The sequence below is a fragment of the Cinclus cinclus genome, chromosome 16, assembly GCF_963662255.1.
Source record: "Cinclus cinclus chromosome 16, bCinCin1.1, whole genome shotgun sequence".
NCBI lineage: Eukaryota > Metazoa > Chordata > Aves > Passeriformes > Cinclidae > Cinclus > Cinclus cinclus.
The window spans coordinates 1,111,676-1,120,580 of NC_085061.1; positions in this window are offsets into that span (position 1 = coordinate 1,111,676).

The following is an 8,905-nucleotide window of genomic DNA, read 5'->3' on the forward strand; positions in this document are numbered from 1 at the left end:
AATGGAAGAGCGAGGAGGGCTGGTTGGGGGCGTGGTCGCCCAGATGGCTCCGCCCCCTCATCGCGCCCCGCAGCGCCGGTACCGGGAGGAGAGGGGGGAGCAGGGGGGTACCGGGGGGAGCAGGGGGGTACCGGGGGGTACCGGGGTACCGGGGGGTACCGGGGGGAGCAGGTGTAGCAGGGGGGTACCGGGGGGAGCAGGGGGGTACTGGGGAGAGCGGGGGGTACCGGGGATACCGGGGGTACCGGGGAGAGCGGGGGGTACCGGGGGTACTGGGGAGAGCGGGCACGGCGAAAAAGGGGGTTCGGGGAGGGATTTGTACCCGCGGGAAGGGAGGAGAGGATGGGGAGGCACCACTCGCCGCGCTGCCCGCTCCCCCACGCCGCCACTGCGCGCTCCGGCCCCGGGGCGCGGGGACTCTGGGGGCACCGGGAGGCGCTTCTGGGGCTCGGTAGGAGCGAAGGGAACCCCGAAGCCCGAGCAGCAGCGTGGGGTGCCCCATGCCAGCGCTGCACACGCCAGCCCCGCAGGCGGGGTGCAGCTCCACAGTGCAGATCCCGGTTTGGGATCCATCCCGCAGCCGCCTCCATCCCTCTCGGGTTTGCCAGAGCCCGGCACGGTGTCGGGGAGTCACTCGAGGCAGCCACAGACCCTCAGCCACCAGCAGCATCCCTCGAGGGTGTTAAGGGTGGAATTGGGTCCAGGCCACGGGGGGGACTGGGAGCGCGGGTTCCCCCAGTATGTCTCAGCAACTGGTTTCGGTGAGCAACACTTGGCACCTCTCTCTGCTCACGAATGTCACCCGAGGCACTGGAGGTCTCTCAGCTGGAATAAATGTCTTTGGCTATGTGACGTGTTCCAGCAGCACGGCCACAGCCTGGCTGGGAATGGAGGCCTGGACAGGCACAGCGAAGCAGGAACGTGGAATAAATCACTGTCAGGAGAAGCCAGGCAGGCACATGGTGAAGATGGAATAAGTGATATTGCTGGCACAGGGAGTGACAGCTGACACGGCAGGGATCAGCATCCCAGAGAGCCCGGGGCCAGCACCAGAGCTGGGTGACAGCCGTGGTGATGCTGAGGGGTCATTCTCACTGTGGGCATGGACGAGGTTTTCCCGTTGGAAGCATTTAAATCTATGGTTAATCCCTGTTTAAGGGCCCGTGGGGAGGAGGAGGAGGAGCAGGCAGCAGGGTTCTGGTGGATTTGACAGATGGGCCAGGTTAGGAGCTCCTGTGCACGGTTCCTGGGTGAGATCTCCCTACTACCACCCCGAGTCTTGGGCACGGGCACGGCTGTCACAGGGAATGCTGAGGAGCTCTGGGTCTGCAGCGCTCCTCCGACACAGCTGAGGCTGAAGGAAAAGCTGTCACGGTGGAGGCTCATCATCCCACACCCTTGATCCCAACAATCCAGCCGGGAGATGGAAGAGCTGCCTTGGCACAGCAGACTGGATGCCACAGTTTTGCAGTATAATCTGATTTTCCAGGACAGCTGCAGTCAATAGAGGCTGAGGCCTCAGAACAAAGTGCCGTGCTGGAACCATCTGTGTGCTGCAGGTTTTTAACCAGTCCCTGCACCATGGCATGGTGTGGCTTTCCCTGGTGGTACCTGCCGGGAGGAAGGGGGTACACAGCCCTGGCAGCCCCATATTCAGGGAACACCCGCCCTGCTGCACAAGGACTTTGCCCTGCTCTCATCCCCATTGGAAGACGATGGAAATCTCCATCAGCAGCCCCGGGCTCCGGAGCAAACAAAGCCAGCTGTTCATCGCCGCGGCATCAGGGCAACGCTGGAGGAGATGGCTCCTTATCACCGGCAGCAGCCGGGAAATGCCCCCGGATAACTCTGCCTGTACCAAAGGTCGTGTGCTCCAGTGGCTACCGAGGGGCTGATCCCCACTGCCCCCAGCCCCCAAAATGAGCCTCGGCTGAGCTCAGAGCATCTCCAGTAAGTTTCTCTCCCCGAGGAAAGGCGTGTGCAGAGACACAGCCTGCTCAGAATCGCAGTCACGCCTGGAGATGTTGCTCCTCATATAGTTACAGGAACTAATCAGATAACGGCAGCTGAACTAAGGGGGATATATTTGCTAAAAATAGCTTAATGGAACAACAGACGCCTGGAGATACGGAGTGCCTCCGGGGAGCAGTGGTATCTGGAAGGGCTCTGGCACTCCGAGCCATCTACATAGATGTGAATTTGTTCTTAAAGGCAGAAAAGCAGCTTGTCCCTATCAGGGTGGTCAGCCCAAGAGGGCCGTAGTGCTGCTGTATAAATGTGAACACGGAGAGGCAGATGGTTCCACCGGTGCCACCTGCCATGGGGATGGCACCTGCCTTTTGCTCAGCCAGGGAGCAGAGCTCTGCACAGGGCTGGAGACACCAGGAGCCCACCCGGGGCCGAGCGCCGTGCTCTGCCCAGCTGCTCTGCACAAACACGGCGCCTCAGGGCTTCCAATCCGCCTGTTTTCTTTGGCATGGAACTTCGCAGGGTTTTGTGTGCCAGAAGTTCCATGCCGTGCTCAGAGCCAAGCAAGATATTTCAGTGCGAGGCCATCCCTCCCTCCCTCCCTCCTCCCGTCGCTCCAGGTTGTTCCAAAGCCAGCTCGTGCCACAGCTGCGCCCATGTTCCCTGGACTCGTGCCCCAGCCTGGCCGGGCTGTAGCCATCCCTGCCTCTCCTGGTAGCCCAGGAGCCTGCCCAGCCTGCTGTCCTCCTGGTCCCAGCTCCTGGCACCAGCTTGGAGGGAGTGGAGCTGTCTTTCCAGCAGGCAGCCTGCAAGGACGAGCTATTCCCATCAGGCACGATGTCAGCTGTGCCAGCTTGGAAGATATTCATCTTCCTCGCATGGGGACTGCAGGAAGAATGGTGCAGGCTCTTTCCATGTGCTGCTCGTGGCTTCTCTGCTGTCACCTGCTGCAGTGCCACCAGCCAAGGGTTGGGGGCTTCTCTGTCTGTGCTGGTGAAGCTTTGACTCAAATCCTGGGGTCAGTTTTGGGCCCTTCATGACAGGGAAGTGCTGGCGAGATGGGAACAGGGCTGGGGAAGGGGCTGGAGCCCCAGGAGTGGATCCCAACTCCCTGCCAGGGTAGGTGAGGGCTCTGCTGCCTTGGGAAGGGCCCAGCCCACACAGCACTGAGCAGGCACCGTTCCCTCCCTCGCCGGTTATTGTTCTATCCTCCCCATCTCTCACTTGCCTCTGAACACTTCAATCTCATCGCCTTTGTCAGTGTCGCTGGCTTTTAATTGAAATTCCTCAGACATCTCCTCATCAGCGCAGCCCATCAGTGAGTTTTGTGTGGGAAGTCATTGTTTTCCTTGTGCAGCTGTGAAAGTTAAATTCCAGCGTTTTGCTCGGAGACTGCTTTTGTCTCTTCCCTTTCTTGCACTGCCAAGCCCAGTCTTACAATTGAAACCTCTTTCCTTTGTCTGGGTATTTCATTTTCCATCTCTCCTCTGCAGAGTCCCTCTGGTTCCATCTCAGGCTCCTCCACTTTTCTGGCCCACCCTGATGGGCAGCTCCCACCTGTGGCTCCCTCCAGCCATGGCCAAGGTTTTCCTTGCAAAGCACTCGGGAGGTATGGAGAGCCCGGCCTGTTACCAACTCTATTTCTTGGTGTTCAAATCCATAAGAGCAGCATCCAGCTCCCCAGAAGGGTTTGGACTCCGTGGAGCTGGGCAGACATGAAGGTTTCAGCATGTGCAGCCCAGGGGCAGAGCCTGAGCCCTCTTTCCCCCACCAAACTGCCCCATTAGCCCCTTCTCCTCTCCAAAAGGCACACTCCTCTCCAAAAGGCAAAGGCAGGCAATGAAAATGTCTTTTCCAGCATTCTTAACCCCAACAGTGTTCTAGAGGAGGCCCTGCACTGGCAGCAAAACCGTGGGCAGCAGGAGGGTGGGATGGGGTCTCTGCCCCCGTGCCAAGCCAAGGAGGCTCTGTCCCCTGCTCTGGAGCAGAGCTTTTCTGTAATGCCTGGCATGTCCCCACGGGCATCCCCAGGGAACCTCGGTGCTGCCCTGGGCCCCCACTGCCCCTTCCCACACATGAAAGGGTGATTGTGCCAGGTCCTAATGAGCCTGCACTGGGCTGAGGCCAGGAAATTAATTTTCCTTGTGCCAAGACTGACAGGAGCCAAGGTTTCAGGAGCAGAGGGCTGAGTGCAGGGAAGTCCCCAGCTCAGCAGTCACCTATGAGGACCTGGAGACAGGATGAAGAGCTGGATGTTCAAAAGGCCTTTGAAACAGAGGGAGCGCAGAGCAAATCCCCAGACTCCCTAATACAGGGTATTTTCAGGCTATTTTGTATATTTTAGATGCTTTTCAGACACGCTTCAGCAGCATCAAATATTTTAGGAATATAATATCTTACCTTAGAAATATCAGAGGTATTTTGTAGCTGCACAGAAACACATTCTGAGACAGGGAAGGGTTAGACTGTGGTTGTAATTTCAAAAGCAAGGGTGCAAATGTCACAGGTGCCTCTGTTATCTGTGCACACTTGGCCATTTCCATCCCAGAATGATTCACACCAGCCAAACCACGGCTGGAGCACAAGCCCAACCAGCGATCCTGAGCCTGGCACCGCCTGGAGCCACCACAGCAGAGCCCAAGGAGCTGGAACAAATAAATCCCTGAAAACCCTCATCTTTGGAAATTAGTTTGGCACCGCAGAGCTCAAGAGCTCCCACGGGCCAGCCCTGGGATGTGAGCAGTGCTCTGGGCCCTTGTAAAACAATAAACAGCGGCAATGAGCAGCATGGAAATGTGCAGAGGCTCGTAAAGCTGCTGCTCTGGAGAGCAAGGACCCGCTAAGGACCGGCTGCGAAGAAGCTCCCGGTGGATGCGGGGGATGTGCGGCTGCCGGTGCCGCGGCAGCGCTGGCTGAGGGTCTGTCCATGGGCACATCCCGTGGGAGGAAGGAGGAAAAGCAAATCCAGGTCCTGAGCCAGCCCGCTGATGAGGAGCTGGGCTCCTGCTCGCCGGGGGACATGCAAACCGGTGCCCGCAGTGTGCCCAGACGTTCATCAGCGCTAATTGGTGGCAGATGGACGATGAGACGCGGGTAGGATCCATCAGTCTCATGATCAACAGCTTTTGTCTTTCTGCTCTGACACACCTGAGGTGACATTCCCAATCCGGGCGTGAGCGCCGCTCCAGGTAATTAACAATCTGGGTGATGACGATGATGATGTAGCTCCAAGTTTTAAGGCTGTTTGTTACTGCTTTCCAAGGCAGGCTGCACATTTCCTCTTAGCAAAAATCTAGGGAGCTTGGGCAATTAGTTTTTATTTCCAAATGACAATGTGTGAGCAGCACGGCCAGCCCGGAGCCGGGTACTCAGAAGTCTGAAGGGCAATCAGCTTCTTAATTCCTAATTTATCCCTGCTCTCTGCCAGCGGCAAGCCGTTCCCCCTTGTCCCTTAGAAGCCGTGTGGATGCGGCACTTGGGGACACGGGTTAGAGTGGCATTGGCTCTGCTGGGGGAGCAGTCGGACTGGGTGGTCTCAGACGCTTTTCCAACCCAGCGGATTGTGCGGTTCCGAGGTTGCCGGGCTCGCTCGGGGTCTGTTCCCGGTCTCTATCCCGGAGGAGGTGCTAGAGGGCGCCCGGGACCAGTGAACCGGCACCGGGAGCGGGCTGAGCCCGGGGGCTGGGAGCTCCTGGTGTCCCTGCTGCCATCGGGGTGGGGATGGAGCAGCGGGACGGGAAACACGGGGGAAGCAGGAGCCAGGAATGGGTGATGGAGATGGTCCCTGTGGGCCCGCAGAGTCCTTGTCCCATCCCTGGGAGGATTTAACAGAGGATGTGGCACTTGGGGGCACGGATTAATGCTGGGGGAATGGTTGGACTCGGTGGTCTTGGAGCTCTTTTCCAACCTGGATAATTCTATCATTCTATGATCTCGCAAAGAAAGGAGGGAACAAAATGTAGCCACGCAGCAACAACCCGCAGGGACGGATACAGTCACTTCCTCCCAGGAGAAACAGGGATCTTCAGCTCCTCCGGGATCCCTGTATCCTGTATCCCACCCCCAAATGGAGAGCTCTTTACCCCAGACACTCACTGAGCACAAGCCGTGCTACTTCCACCAGGTGAGAGTTATTTCTAAGCGGGGGAATAACATCAAATGGAGCTGTTCTTAGGGCCATGCATAAATACAGCTGCTCTCCAAGGGCCCACAGAGGTCAGGAGAGCACTTCCCTGCCTTCTGTAAGCCCCACACGAGGTACAGTGGATGGTGCTGCTGGGGGCAGAAGGCTCCCTGGCCTGGCTCAGCCATCCTGGCTCCAATCCAATTTCCAGCACCGCAGATTCCCCTCCATAGACCACAAACACACTTGGACAAGAAGGTGCCTACACTGACTGCTCATGGACCTTCACCTGGTGCCGTAGGAACCAAGCTTTGTTTCATGTGCAGAAATGGGTGCTGCAGGGTTCCAGGGCTGTCCAAAGCCATCTGCAGTGGTTTTGGGATCTGGAGGCAGCAGGGACATTCCTGGTCAGCCACAGCTGTGTCACGTTTTGCTGAGCATGGTGTGTCTGGGATGTGCTGGGTGCCTGCATGCAGGACTGGGAGGATGGGGAGAATCAACAGCCTTTTCACTGGAGTTTTATTTCTGCTTCAAGTAAACAGTGTTGAGAAACTCTCCTGTTCCCGCCAGTGGGAGGAACCAGCAGAATCCCTTCCCCACAACAAGCCATTCCCAGCCTCGCAGTGAGCAGCAGCCTTCCAACCCCAGAGTACATTTTCCATTTCCATCATTTTCCCCAGCTGATGTTTTAAAACCCGTCCCAGCTCAGCGACAAGACTTTCTCCAAGATGAAAAATTGCCACTAGATGTGAACAAATGATCTTCTCACTGCTATGTCAAGGTTTGCTCTCTCCTTGCTCATTGCCCTCGTTACAGCTTGGCAGCCCTGGATTTTGGGGGAGAGCCCTTAACTTCATTCCATCAGCTGGTTTCCATTAGCCAGCTAATCTACTGATTACAATCCCCACACAGGATATTTTCTCCTTGCTGTTATCTGAAAAAATATGGGCATCAGTACAAAAGAAAGGAGGGAAAACTCTACAAAAAGCAATTTACAATTGAGGGAGCGGAAATAAACACATCGTAGTCACATGAAGAAATAGTAACCATGGAGCTATTTTGGGCACAATGCATCATGCACAGGATGATGTGTCTTTCAAGCACATTTCAAGCCCAAAATTCAAGGCACAAAATGTTTTTGGAAAGTAAATTCTCACATACATTAAGCACCATGCCAAGGAGTGGGGTTGGACGCTGTCAGGCTTTGCATTTCAGGTTTGTTCTGAGTTTGCATACAGGAAGCCAGAGCCTCAGCAGGATGATCCCATAGCTAAAACCACACGGGTGCTGACCATCCTGGATCCTTCCCACTGGGTAGAGCCAGAGGTGGGGTCTTCTCCAACTTAAATGATTCTGGGATTCATAACCCACAGTGGATGCACACCCAGCGCTGAAGGGTCAGTCCCTAGAGAATCCCACCTACCCAAAATCATAAGTGCCTTCAAAAATCCTATGTGATTCAAACCCAAACCATCACCTTGGCTAACTCTGTCCCGAGTAAACACAGCACACGTGAAACACCAACAAATTAGGGTGCAATAATCAGTTGTCACAGCTGTCCCACCCTTTCCGAGTGGGGCTGAGGCTGGTTTTGGGGAGATGCCCTCTGTAATGATGCTTCCTTTGGTTGTACGGTGATTTTATTTTAGTTATATTTTTTAATCACATCAAATCAGAAATAACTCAGCTCCTCGAGGAGCTTTTGTAGGATGATGGATCGATCTCACTGTGTGAGCCACAGCCAGTGCCCGGGGCCAGTGCAGGGTGAAAGTGACTTTGAAACCCGACAGATTTGCTGTTTGATGGTAAAAAACAAACGCACTGGCAAGTACCTGCCTTTGTCGTTCCTCTGTCTCCAAGGTTCCCGAGTTCCCTGCTGTGCTGGAGGTGTGTCACACACCCCACACCCTGCAGCTCTTCCTGCATCCCGCAGCCCCTGGGAGCGAGCACCAGCCATGGGAACGGGGTGCGAGAGCCCGCGGGGAGGCATTTGTGGGATAATTCCCTGCCCATTGTCTGCCCTGCCCGCTGTCCGAGCTGTTCCCCACGGGATAACCCTTGCTTGCCGGGATTCTGCTGTCCTGGGGATGCTCCCGGTCCCCGGGGATGCCGCTGCTGCCTGGGATGCTTCTGTCCTCAGGCTTGCCGGGATGGCCCCTGTGTCCCACGGGATCTCTGTTCTCCCGGGATGATCCTGCCCCCAGGGACAGCCCAGTATCCCCTGGGATCCCCGTTCTCCTGGGACACCCCTTCTCCACGGCATCCTCTGTTCCCAGGACACTCCTTCCCAAAAGCATCCCCTGTTCCTAGGACACCCCTTCCCAAAAGCATCCCCAGTTCCTAGGACACCCCTTCCCCACGGCATCCCGCTGTTCTGGGTACACCCCTGTCCCCCGAGATCCCGCCTACCCCCCGGACACGGACACACACACACACACATCCCCCTTTCCCACAGGATCCTCCTGCTTCCCCTGCGCTGTCCCACTACCCCCGTTCCCCCCTTTCCCCCCGTTCCCCCCTTTCCCCCGTGCCCTCCTGGCCGCTGCCGGCGCGGAGCGGGGGCGGCCCGGCCCGGAGCGGGGCTGGAGCGGCGCCGTGTTTCCGCCGGGCGGGAGGCGGAGCGGGGGCGGCGGAGCAGCGGGGCCGGGCGGAGCAGCAGAGCCGAGCGGCGCCGGGCCGGGCCGGGGCTGTCAGCGCGGAGAGCGGGGCCCCCCTCGGCAAGGCCGGGCCATGGCGGGCGGGCGCTGAGGCGGCGGAGCGCGGCCGGGGCGGGCGGCCCGGGGCGGCGGGGCCATGCCATGCCCTTAGGGAGAG